This window comes from Eurosta solidaginis, chromosome 1 (genome assembly GCF_040869045.1).
Source record: "Eurosta solidaginis isolate ZX-2024a chromosome 1, ASM4086904v1, whole genome shotgun sequence".
Taxonomy (NCBI): Eukaryota; Metazoa; Arthropoda; class Insecta; order Diptera; family Tephritidae; genus Eurosta; species Eurosta solidaginis.
Genome location: NC_090319.1, coordinates 185,775,731 through 185,789,941, shown reverse-complemented (window position 1 = coordinate 185,789,941; position 14,211 = coordinate 185,775,731).

The following is a 14,211-nucleotide window of genomic DNA, read 5'->3' as shown; positions in this document are numbered from 1 at the left end:
CGGGTGAGGACGGTGGTGAAATACCCCGCCCAAGACGACGAGCTAGCCTGGGCCTGCAAGCATACCTGCTTGCCGCCGCTCCTCACCACCCAAACAGTCAGCCACGTAACAATGGCGTCCAACGATTAATAGCCCGATAATCTTTTTTATTTCCCAAATTTTTTCAAGTAACTCTATTTTTCACTATTCTTTAATCTTCCCACTTTTCTTCTAGATTTCCTTCCTTGTTTTATCCCATGTTCCATCCAAACCCAATCCCGATTTCCGCCTTTTGACAGAACAGGGACCGTCATGATGGCAACGCCGATTGGGCTCGCCTGGTCGACCAGTGTCGTCATGACAAAGGTATAGGGAGTGGCTGAGTATTCATGCCAGGGTTCCTTCTGTTGGTTTCTACAACTGGACTAAGTGGTACCTGGGATGGCACTCAGCCAAAAGACGGACGTTAGCAGAAGGTCGTGGCGAGCTGTTTAAGCTACCTTACCGGGAGTCCAGCACTGCCGGTAAGTGAGGTTTACAGTCTTCGCCACGATAGTTAGGAAAGGAGGTGTGGCATCCACTCTTAGGGACTAGCTCTTGAGCGTGATGTGCCACACTTCCACGGACAGCACGAAAACTGACTTGACAGTAATTAGATACGGACGAACATACCGCCTTCACTGAACCTTCGCCAAGGCAGCGCCAAACACACCAAGACTTATACATATATTATAATTCAGGTTCAACTCATATCCAAACTTTAAGTCTGATATTTCTAAATTCCTGCCTTTTATAAAAAAAAAAATTTTTTTTTTGTTGTTGACTATTTTCCAACCACTAAGATTATTAACAAAAATAGTTCAGTTCCCGTTTCTGTCGGAAAGTTTGGAATTTTTCAATAATTTTTTTTATATATCCTTCAAGCTTTTTTTTGTAGTTGAATTTTTTTTTTTATTTTTTTCCTTCTTATTTCCATCTTGGTTTTAAGTAGCCATTTTTGTATATTGCATTTGAATTTTGAAATATATTTAATTTATAGTGAAAATTGTTATTTTTCTCACATACACACATACATACGTACACACACATCCTTAGCATTGCATTTTCTTACACGCCTTATACATACAGGCATTGCCTGTTATTCCCTTTATTAATTTTGTTTATTTTGCAATTTTCAATCGTAGGGTTTTCGATAGGTTTTTTTATATCCCCTGTCCATGCATACAACCTCAATACATTGCTTATATATTTAGTTATTCCACAAACAGAAAAATATTTAAGTTTTCATTTTTGGTTTTGGGTTCATAGACATTTAAGGCAATTCACTGAATTCTTTCTTATCTCTAAGATACACACATATACACATTGCCTGGATTTTTACACACATACACACATATTTGAAATACACATCCATTTATTAACACATTATTTACAATAAATAACTTATTTATATATACATTTTTTTTCTTGCTAAATTGTGTTCATTCTTCTATCACCTATCACCAAAATATATAGATTAACATATCTTTTTCATATTTTTTATCGCTTGTTACTCGGTTAGTGTGGGGTTTTACTTTCCTTGGATCCATTACACGTAAAATTTTGAGTCTTGACCTTTTTTTTTCTCGTTTGGACTTTTGCTTAAACGTCTTTTTTGCTGCTGCAGACAGTGAATGTCTGACCAAGACCAGGGCAAACATACCAAGGAAAGACCTTTTGGGGGATTGGGGATCTTAGATCCTAATAGGCGCTTAACTAGGAGCCGTGCGCGAGCCCTGGAAAACTAGATCGCCCGTCCCGTGTTCAATCAAATCGACACCGGTATTCCCAGGGCCGTCGACTTTGTGCCTACAGATTATTTCAATAGGTGCGCGTCGCGGATTTTCGGATCGTTTGGCCCTGAACGTCCGGTTAGGGTCTCTTTCGCGAACGGAGTGTCGTTTAACGAGACAGGTGACAGTTTGAGCTTCTCGCAGAAAATCGATTTGGTGTGCCAAATGTCCGATAGCGAGAAGGTGGGTGCACAGGGGGGCGATGCTCATTCGCGAAACGCACCAGCAATGGTTCACGGCGGCCTAAATGCTCGCACCGACGCCAGTGAGCACACATCCAATGTTGAACAACTGAGCCGCATGATGGCGATGATGGCGCAACAACAAGATTTGGTGGTGCAAATGGCTGGTGAAGTGCGGAGCATCAAGACCAACGTCGATCATCTTGGTGGTCGCGTGGCAGAGATGGAGGCATCCAGTCACGCGGTGGGACCTCTGTCCGCTGTGGCATCCACGCCACAACTTCAAAACCAGAGGGGGGAAACTACTGCTCGTGACGCTACGCCGAATACCAATCGGACTGCCGAGCGAGACGGTGGTAACCCTCCAAGGTGGAAAAAATTGGATTTGGACAAGTGGCACATCAAATTCGATGGGACAAACAAGGGAATGAGCGTCGAAAGCTTCGTATTGCGGGTAGAGAGAATGCGGGAACAACACAACATCTTCTACTACCAGTTATTCACGGACTTTCATTGTCTGGTTTCCGGCGGTGCCTTGAAGTGGTATTGGCAGGTGCTCGAAGACCATTCCGATGATCCCGCTTTTGGGTATTTTGGTCTGAAAGCAGAACTGCTAAGTCACTTCAAGTCCGCCGAGCCCGACTATGAAATGATCTGTGAAATAATGGAACGGAAACAGCAGCCCGCAGAAGCTTTCGATGACTTTTATAGCGAAGTCCACAACCTGAAGTTCCGTTTGCGGAAGAGAATCCCTGAGAGGGAATTGGTTGGCATAATTAGGGGAAATCTTAAACCGTACCTAGCCAACCTGATTTTCGCCATTAAAATGGACCCGTTGGCGGAGCTCAAAGCTGAGTGTAAGAGAGCGGAAAAACTCATTAGGGAAAATAAGAACCGGTCCAGACCAGTTAATGAGATAGGGTTCGAACAGCCCGATATACTGGGAGAGAGAAAGTTAGAAGATTTTGATAGGAAGCTTCAGCGCCCACCCCAACACCAATCCCAATCCTTACCCCAACACCAAACCACAGCCAATCCCAATAGGGTTCGTCCTTCTGTTAGTCCTTCCGTGTCAAACTCTACCGTCAATTCCTTTTGCGCATCACCTTTCCAATTGATGTTCTGTTTTTCGTGCGGTATGCCGGTGGATCACTTTGTGAAAAACCCGGCAGAAGCACAAAAACCAAATAAATGTTCGTCTTCGTTCCACAATATGATCTGTTTTGCGTGTGGAAGTGATTCGTCCTTTTGCGTGTTTAAGCCCAAACAGGGAAACCCGATGCTGGCGGAGTTGACCGGGGACTCCAGCCAGGAGTTAGGCAACCCGGCAGACCTGAAATAAAAATTCTGAAGAAAGAAGAAATAGAACAGAGAGAGGAGGTTAGGAAACCACAAGGGACGGTGGAAAAACGCGAAGTAAAGAGTTTACACCAAAGAAAGATAGAGTATGAAGAAGCAAGAAGAAGGGTATTTTGCGAAACCATAACTACTAATAGGAAAAAGAGAAATTTTGAGAAGATTCATAAGATGACGGAGAAAAGGAGATATTTTAAGAAGTTGCGCAGCAAAATTGACGCTACAATTGTCACTGTAAAAGGTGACAATAGATTTTTCGCCAAAACCGCGATAGGAGGTAGGGAAGTTTTAGCTCTCTTGGACTCAGGGGCGAGTGCCAGCTGTTTAGGGAAAGGCTCAGCGGTACTCCTGTGCGGTAAAGAGGCCTTGATTGTGCCAATCAGGGGCCAAAATATCCGAACCGCGAACGGTGAGGAAACCGCCGTGGTAGGGGTCATAAAGTTACAAGTCGAGTTGGATAATATGACCAGGGAATTAGAATTTTTGATAGTTCCTGATCTGCAACAGGAAGTATATTTTGGGATAGATTTTTGGCAGGCTTTCGGTATGAGTGTTGTAAGTAAGGGTGTGAGTGGTAGTGTGAATGGTGCCAGTGTGGCGGAGCTCGTGCCCGCCGAGGGTGACTTGTCTTTCGATGCTGTACAGCACGTTTTAACGCTGGAGCAAAGTAATAGGTTGGAGCGTGTAAAAGCCCAATTCCCGTCCTTCGCGGTATTAGGGTTATGCCAAACAGATAAGGAGGAACACGTCATCGAGGTGGTTGACGAGAATCTGCCAGTAAAGCAGCGCCATTGCCCGATTTCACCAGCTATTCAAAAACTAATATACGCAGAGTTAGATCGAATGTTGGGCATGGGAGTCATCGAGGAGTCCAACAGCAGCTGGAATTCGCCGGTATCGCTGGTAATAAAAGGGACGAAAAACTGCTTGTGCCTTGACGCTCGCAAAGTCAACGAACGAACAATTAAGGATGCCTACCCCTTACCCCACATTGATGGAATCCTCAGCCGACTACAAAATACACGATTTATTTCCGCGATACATTTGAAGGACGCTTTCTGGCAGATTCCTCTGGAGAAGAAGTCGAGAGAAAATACTGCTTTTACTGTCCCTGGCCCACCCCTATACCATTTCACGGTCATGCCTTTCGGGTTGTGCAATGCAGCACAACGAATATGTCGTCTCATGGACAAGGTCATTCCAGCCGCTTTACGTGAATGTGTTTTTGTTTATCTTGACGATTTGCCAGTTTGTTCTGTATATTTCGAGTCGCATATGTATTTGTTGGAAAAGGTCGCTCGGTGTCTTCGCGAGGCTAAGTTAACAATTAACGTAGAAAAAAGCAAGTTTTGTTTTAAAGAAGTTCGCTATTTAGGATACGTAGTCGGGGATGGTTGTATCAGAACGGACGCCAACAAAGTGGCAGCTGTGAGGGACTTTCCCGTTCCGAAAACCCCGAAGCAACTACGACGGTTCCTGGGTATGTCGGGCTGGTACCGACGTTTCATACAGGACTATGTGACTATTGCAGCTCCGCTGCACGACTGCCTCAAGAAAGAAAAAATTAAGAAATTCTCTATGACTGACGAATCATTTGAAATTTTAAAGCAGAGTTTGGTTTCTGCACCGGTGCTCACACATCCTGACTTTAAGCGTTGTTTTTATATTCAATGTGATGCATCAACGGACGGAGTGGGAGGGGTTTTGTTTCAGTTGGACGATGACCAGAACGAAAGACCGATTGCCTACGTTTCGGCAAAACTAAATAAAGCGCAGAAGAACTACAGCATAACAGAAATAGAATGCTATGCTGCCATCGTGAGTGTCAAGAGATTCCGACCTTACGTGCAGGGAACCCCGTTCACCATCATAACTGATCATGCCAGCCTCAAATGGCTCATGAATCAGAAAGACCTTTCTGAGAGGTTGGCAAGGTGGAGTTTGAAGCTCCAGGGTTATGATTTCGATATCCAACATCGAAAAGGTGCGCAAAACGTGGTTCCCGACACACTCTCACGAATGCACATGGACGAAATACTAACGAACGACAGAGCCATAGACGTGTGTCTCGAGTCACCGTGCTTCGAGTCGGAGGAGTATACGGAGTTAAAAAAGACGGGGACCGAGAACAAAGATAAGTTGCCAGACTTATGCATATCGGACGGTTACGTTTATAAACGGACGCAATTCGACAGAGGGGACGATCTTCTAACGGACCAGACCTGGAAGCTCTGGGTTCCGTCTGAACTGCGACCGGGGCTGGTAGAGTCGTCTCATAGCTTACCGTCCGCTGGTCATAGTGGCATCCACAAAACATTATCCCGACTACGTCAAAAATACTACTGGCCAGGAATGGTCACCGACGTATGCGCCCATGTAAAAGACTGAGAAACCTGCAAAACTAACAAAACTCAAAACATGTTTAAACAACCCATGATGAGAAAGCAAAAGCTCACAGAGCGACCTTTCCAACGTCTGTTCATTGATTTTATGGGTCCGTACCCGCGTACTGGAGTTGGGAATGTATATGTATTTGTCCGTCTTGATCATTTTTCGAAATTCGTATTCTTAAAACCAATGAGAAGGGCACTTCAGCTGAAGTCATAAAATATTTAGAGAAAGATGTTTTCCACATATTCGGCGTGCCCGAATATGTCCATTCGGACAATGGAAAACAGTTTGTGTCGGAAATGTTTAATACATTTTTGGAAAAATATGGCACAAAACACATAAAAACTGCATTCTATTCGCCACAGGGTAACGCTGCGGAGAGAGTTAACAGATCAGTATTACAAATAACTAGATCCTTCATAAAGGACAATCAAAAGAATTGGGACAAATGCGTCAGCGATGCTGCATTAGCGCTCCGCAGCGTTACACACTCCGCAATCAACATGTCGCCTTATTTTGCCACTTTCGGTATGCCTATGATACAGCATGCTGCATCATATGAGCTATACAGAAAGCTGGCGGCGGTTAAGGACGTTGATGGCGACATAGAATCATCCAGCGATAGAATGTAGCTCATCAGATACAAAATCATGAAAGAGCTGAAGTTGGCCCATGAAAGAAGCCAAAAGGGATATGAAACTAGAAGTAGAGATGTGAAGTTTAATATTGGACAAGTGGTATATCGCCGAAACTTCAAACAAAGTTCCCAAGCCGAAAATTACAACGCTAAATTAGCTCCAAAACAAGTAAGATGTATTGTTTTAAACGTTATAGGGAACTCAATGTATGAACTTGGCGACAGCAATGGGAAAAAGATCGGCGTATACCACGCTAAAGATATTTTTGCAAAATAGTTTAATGTTTTTTGTAGTGCTAGTACTCTTGTTCTATGTTATTTATTTATTTATCGACGTATTGTATTTATTAATTTATTGACGTATGTCATTATATTAAATTATTTTTATTTATTTTTTTTTTACCTTTTTATTTATTTGATTATTTTTGCATTTATTTATTTTTTTTATTTTATTTATTTATTTATTTTACCTACTTGACTATTTGACCTGTGATATTTTTTTATACATTTTTTTGCCATCTGTGATATTTTATTTTATAAATTTTTTTTTTAATTGTTCTGCTAACTGTGATATTTTATTTTATTTTATTTTTTTTTTTTATTTTTTTTTTTTGTTATTTATTTTATCTGTGATATTTTATTTACTATTAGATATGTAGAGTAGTATCTGTGATATACGTTTAAGTAGTAGCATTAGCCCAGTGATTTAGTTCGTAGTTAAACAGAACCAAAATTTAAAGGCGTGAAAAAAATAGGCCCGGCATTGAGTCGTGGGTCGAGGCCACACGTTGGACGCGGGAAATAATACTTGCCAGCCTGCGTTTAAACTTTTCTATGCACACGCTCCATAGTGCAGGCACCGTCGGCGGTTGCGAGCCTGTAACGACAGCCTGTCTCCATACTGGCTTGAATGGGTGACAGCGTGTATATGTGTCTATGTGTTTATGTGTTTTGTGTCCAGGTCCGTGCCTTAGCCGCAATGTTGCCATTAACATAATATTAACATAATAACATTAACATTGACAACATTGTACCTACAGTGAACACAATGTTGCAACGGAAATAAGATGTTGCGCTTGGCATCATGTTGTTATAATAAGTAAAATTTCACCATGTTGCTAACAACCTAGCAGCCTTGACGAATGATATGTAACTATGTGTTTGTTCTGTTCGGTGTTATGTATATGGATGTGCATTTGTGCAAGGTATTATGTATGTGGATGTGTATTTGTGCAAGGCTATGAGCGTGTGAATGCATCAGTGTGAGCGGTCAAGGCACGAACCAAATGTATCTGTGTAGGTGTTCGTTTTATGGAGCGGTAAGCGTGTGAGTGTATGAGTGCCTGATTGTATAGATGGAAAATACGGGAAAGCGGAAAAGAAAGTTTGCATGTATAGGTAGGAATTTTCCGTTTCTGGGTAACGTTCCTTGCCACGGCGGTAGCTATAAAAGGGCACGTTGTTAGGCAGCGGATAAAGTTTTGTTCTATCTGTGCCCAGCGAAAGTGCCAAAGTACAAGTAAAGTGCCCGACTTAAACCAGAAAAAAAAGTGCCAAAGTACCAAAGTGCAAGTAAAGTGCGCGGATTTAAATCGATTTGTTGTGCGCGCCGCCAGTTAACGCGCGTACCCTGATAAGTGCCAGACGAGGACCAGAAAACCTGCCCGGGAAATCAAGGATCGAGGTAAGTCAAAGTCATCTGCTACTTGGCGTGCGTACAGGCAATTTGCTCCCATCTAGCGAATTGCTCAAGCAAGCCAAATAAAAAACTGCATTAATGCAGATGCATATATACGCAGATGCGTGTATATGCATTCGCAGCCATGCACACACAAACGCCCCACGTACATATTCACTAAGCGTTTTGATCCAAAAGTAAGTACTTTTGACTAATTCCCACCATTTCTATTCTAGGCCACCTCGCCAACGCAATGATCCACTGGGCACAGCGTTCCGACGACACACAGCCTCCACAACAACGCAACACACGTTTCCTTTCAACGGCACACCATTTTCTTTCACCAGCAACGAATCGTTTCATTCCTTTATTTGGTCATCAGCGGCGCAACGCCAACAACAAGCACTTCGCCTTTTCCACTGGCAATAACAACTCGCACCTGCGGCCACACGTTTTGGTACCGGCAATATATTGTCACCACAACAACAACACTACCCTTTTGGCCTCTTAGTCGACGGCAAAACGCCCAACAACAAACACATCGTCTTTTTGAAATAGGCGACATCCCGCCCAACAAAAGAAAAAAAAAACAGCATCATTTTGGTATTGGCGGCGCAACGCCAACAGCAGTCATTACACCACTTTAATATAGACCACATATATATTTTTTTTCATCGGCGGCGCAACGCCAATTACAAGCACGACCACTTATTTTCTATTGGCAATTACAATTTTCACCATCCACCACACATCACTCTTTTATCTTGGCATCGGCGGCGCAACACCAACAACAGCCACATATTGTATCAACAAGATATCGCCACAAAAACAACAATAGCAGCCACACATCCACCGGCCTGTTCCACAGAATTCATTGTTACCAGCTCGTCAAGCCCCTAGAGGCCAGCAACCATACCACCAAGAATAGGGCAAGGTTATTAGAATATGCACATATTATACACAAGTGAGGATTTAGCGAAAACAACACTGCCAACAGGAAGAGCAGCCTAAAAGAGGGATTGGCGAAGATCATCAACAACTCTAACAAACCACCACGGCAGCAGCAGAAATAACCACTGAAGTTTTATTTCAAAATTTGTTTGTTTCCAACAAATCGTACTTTTTTTATTTTATCGCCTACATTTAATATATGTAGCTAATCATAGGTATATTCCTTTTTGGAGGTAGATTCATGGTAGGAAAAAGGGTGGGGAAAAAGTTAAGGGCTTAGATCAAATTATCTTTATTTCTGTGGGTGTTAGTTTAAAGATTTTACTAACTAATTTTTCTCGCTGATATTTCACTGCGCTTTTTGTTCATTTTTTTGGAAGTTTGGTTTGATTAATTAGGCATGACACTTTTCGTTTTGGTGAAATCTCTCTGATTAGTTTTATTGGCAGTTTTCCCTATTTTTGACATTTATTTTTAATACTCTTTTTATTCTTTTTGCGGCCTGCTACTTTGTTCTGAGTACACCGATCTTTATCGGTGTGCTCTGCCCACAGTTCCACTTCCGCACATGTTCTTTTTTTGGACTAAGTCGAAATTATGCAATTTTGAACTTACTTATTTTACTAATTTGGTTTGCACAGATCGCACATACATACTTATTTGCCGGAACGCTTCCGACAAACTTACCCCTGGCTTCCGCACATTTAGCCTCAGGATCTTGATTTTAAGCGCCTGAAAAATCGTTTGAATCTTTTTCATATGTTTTTTTTTTTATCGAATTTTTTACCCACGTTTTTTCATATTGTCAGCACGGCTATAAACTTATTACTATTAATATGCAAACATCCAAGATCGTAAGCGATCGATCTTGATCAGTGTTTGAGCGTGATTATATGTACATATGTATGTTTGAGTTTTCTTGTTTCAGCTACTCAACTGCAGCGGCGCCGTTGGATAAGAAGAGTAACTCGGTGAGTGTTTTGAGTGAAAAATCAAAATACACCTGTTTGGATGTATGTACATGTGTTAGCATAGATTCCTGCTCTTGCAAAAAATAGAGCAGGAATTAGCAAATCAGAAAAATAAAAACAGATTGCAACGAACATATGTGCATGCATGAAAAACGTCACAAACGTACATTTGCACTTACATACATACCATTTGTTTTCATATACACATAAATTATTTTCCTTTGATGACCTACTTTTGCTGTGTACGTAATTGATCTTATGTTTACTTAAGCGGTTGCGGTAGATCAGGGATTAGGGTACTTGAATTTTTTTGTTCGCCCTCTTATTTTGTTTAATCTTATTTGAATTTGTAATTTTATGATTTGGAATTAGCTCCTATTAATAATATGTCATTAGGATGGCCCTAAAAGTTTAAATTTTTTTTTATATGAGTTCAGACACTTTGTCTATTGGTCATAGATATCTTGTATTGCATTGAATTTGATATTTATCTACTTCTTCCTGCATTCCCATGAATTTGTAACGTTAGATAGTAATAAAGTTCAGCATTATATTTGAGCATTTTTTTTATTTTTATTTTGAGTAAATAGAAACTCTAGAAATTGATACTAGTTAAGCCTTTTGAAATCCTTGGAAAATTATTTTGTAGTAAACTTTGAGTTTAAAGTTTTGTTGAAATTATTGAACTGGTAGTAGGGTGTTAGCCTGTAATTTGTAAACCAAAAATTTTGTAAATAAATTATAAGAATTATGTTTGGATGAAATTTTAATACATTCATTATGCTGGGCTAAAGTTTTAAGTTTGGTGTTGGTGCTGCGCTTGTGCGCGGAAAGGTTAGGTCAAGGTGAGTGTCTAGGGAAAATGACTGATTGACAGGGGACAGACTCATGTCAGGTTTGGGGGCACTGTAAGGTAAACAGGAGTCAGCACAGTGCCCACGGTGCAGTGCAAGTTGCACTGCAGAGGGAGGGTAGACTCCACCTGACGGGACAGGCCTTCATATTTTTCTACCCCTTACGCTTTCCCCTCTGTAACTTTGCCCCTCACGTTTATTTCTATCCTTTTCAGCTATTTCTCTCATTTCTATACATATGCAGGTATGAACCCTTTTTGCTCATGTGGCTGCGGGTGAGGACGGTGGTGAAATACTCCGCCCAAGACGACGAGCTAGCCTGGGCCCGCAAGCATACCTGCTTGCCGCCGCTCCTCACCACCCAAACAGTCAGCCACATAACAGTGCGTTCATATAACCGCGTGTGTAAACTGATATAAATTTACACCTTATAAGTTTATATGCTTTCATGAGTTCCCCTAATGTTTTTTTACAATTTAAATTATTCCCTTTTTATTCTAGTGAACTTTACATATGTGTGTATTGATATGTACAAGAACATTAACGTCTATTTATAGCTGTGCCCTTTATGAAACTTTCGAAGCTCAATGATGATGCCCAATTTTTCCTGCGCTGGTGGTGTTGTTCACCATCAGTTTGCAGAGCCGTATGAGGTTTGTATGCATAATACCGGAAGCCCCAATTCGTGCTATCAAGGTCGATTTACAGGTGATATTGAGCCTTTGGTCTTGACCCTTTCCCATAATATGCTTGTTAGGGCCTTATATGTGGTACTAAAAAGGCGGAGGGATAGTTGTCGCAGTTTATAATAATTTGAGCAAATGTATTTTCTTCATTCAGCCACAGTTGGAATATTTGGAATATTGCTATGCGCACATCAAATTACCTACAATGAGAGAGAAACTAATATCAGTATCAGTAAGGATAGATTAAAGTTTTTAATATATGAGCGGTTTATTTTGAAAGTGGCATAAGTCATTTCATGTCGTTTAGGTTCAGTGGTAATTTGTTTGTATCTCTCCTCGCCTCCAGTTTTTTAGAGTCCAATATCCAAAAGATGCAATTCTTATTATTATTTTATAATTGTAGAACCATCTATATATGTATTCGTTCAAAAATAACAATGCATTTAAGACCATGAGTTGGAAATGACTTATGCCACTTTCAAAATAAACGGCTCATATGTAACCCGAAAAGTGTTCTATAAATAGGTAAACGTGAGTAAAATAAAAAATGTATCAAAATATAATATTCAGATATATTTTTGCTTCGTAAACAAGTGAAAATGTATGTATTTCATTCGAAAACGTAAATTTTTTTGTGGTTGAAAAACTTCAAAAAATTTGATACTGTACATGTCCCACTATATAGTCTTTTCAATATTAAAAACTGAAACTTCAAATAAAACTATAGTGGAGACAGTGCAGGTTAAAATATGAGATTTAATAAATCTTATCAGTTAAATCCCTATGTGGAGATATGCTATAAATATCGAAACGCAGAAGCATGGTACAATTACCAGGTAGAAGCAGAAGTGAAAATGCAACCCTCTTGTGTATATTGTTGTTGCCGGTCGTACATAAACTGTCAATCGTTCTTTCAATTTCTTCTGTCAAAAGTGATAGAAGAAGAGAAATATCACATGTAATTTTCGTCAACAAAGCTAAAACAAAAAAAGAAAAAAGTTGGTTTGCTGATGAAGCTGGAGGAAGGAGGCATTTTTAGCGCAAATATAAGGTAATTAGCTGATTTTTAAATGATATATATTTAATTTATTGTTATTATTTATTTACATATAGTATCTGAATAATTTCTTCAACGTTTCCAGCGCAATAACTCTTGGTAATTCTATACGACAGCATGACACTGATAATACGCGTCCACAAATATCGAGAGAGTTGTTAAAAGACGCGCATTAACCTCGACAACCAAAATCCGAAGGCGGAGGTAAAATATTTTGTGTTGGTCAAGAGATATTTGCAAAAGAAATTGAAAATTTTCAATTAAAATTTTCATGGGGCGTTTTAATGTTGATGATAGTCGTACCCACAAAAAAAATTGTGGATATAAGTGTTTTGCGCAGATATAGTTTTGGTCCCCAAACCGGTGTTGGGCCCACCCAGATTAATTTTGTATAAGCGCGGCCGAAGGCCGCCACCGCAAAAATACTATGGATTCCACCACGGTTTCGAAGCACTCCGGGGTCATTTTTTGGTTTTTTGGGAATATCTTTTGAACGGGCTAAAATTTTTCTTTTCCGCCTTCGGATTATTGTTATTGGATTTGGTGCTGCATGTGATCTTGCACTCAAAGAAATAGAATATGATAAGAAATTTATAGATTTTCTTTCGAAACGTTTATCGCATCACTTCAAGATTATCACATGGTATATGTAATGGTGATCCAGAGCAAATTTATATTGGTTTATTAAATTTGTCATTACTGATGGTCTTAAAAGATGTGGCGTTGTCTACTGCCTCAGCGTGTACTTCTGCAACACTGGAACCTTTGTACGTACTACGTGCGATTGGAACTGATGAGGATTTGGCACATAGTTCAATAAGGTATACGAGTTTACCGTACTGAATTGTGTAGTTAATTTGAAAGTAATTTATTGTTCAATTTTTATAGGTTTGGTATTGGTCGTTTTACCACCATTGAAGAGGTTGATTATATTACCCATACATGCATCAAAAATGTCGAATGTTTACGTAAAATGTCTCTATTATGGGAGATGGAGCTAGAACCAATGAATTTGAAAAAATATCCAATGGTCGCAACATTAATTTTGTTTATGATATATATAAGGGACCGTTTTGTATTGTATGCATCTTTTAATGTATGTATTTATGTATTTATATTACAAAGCAGTTTAATGTAAAGTAAGATACAACTTTTTAGGAAGTATATAGTTCCTACTTTATCAGTCTAATGTCGTTATTTTGTAGTATTAAAACTATATTGGGGAATGCTATTGCTATTGCTAAATGTTTTGTATAGTGGACCTTATTTTCAATACATGTATGTATGAGTGCTAACGTTGCTGTCTTCAAGAGATGTTGAAAATTTAGGATGAGATTGTATATAAAATGCTGAGTTAATAGTATGTTCATGAATAAGTACTAATTTATTTTAAAATTTCATATATTTTGTAAAATAAAAATTAAGTAACTTAGTAACCTAATAAATATCGAAGATACCTATATACATTATAACGTTTAAGGTTGGAAACTCGTGTCAGTATTTGAGGTGCAGATTTCTTTGAAGGATATGTACTCCATGTCTTGAGATGTAATCTTTTTTAATTAAAAAAGCACGGGTGTTTTGAAAATTTCAAATTGAGTCGCTATGCCACAGAACTTCCGGGTTCAGCGCCATTG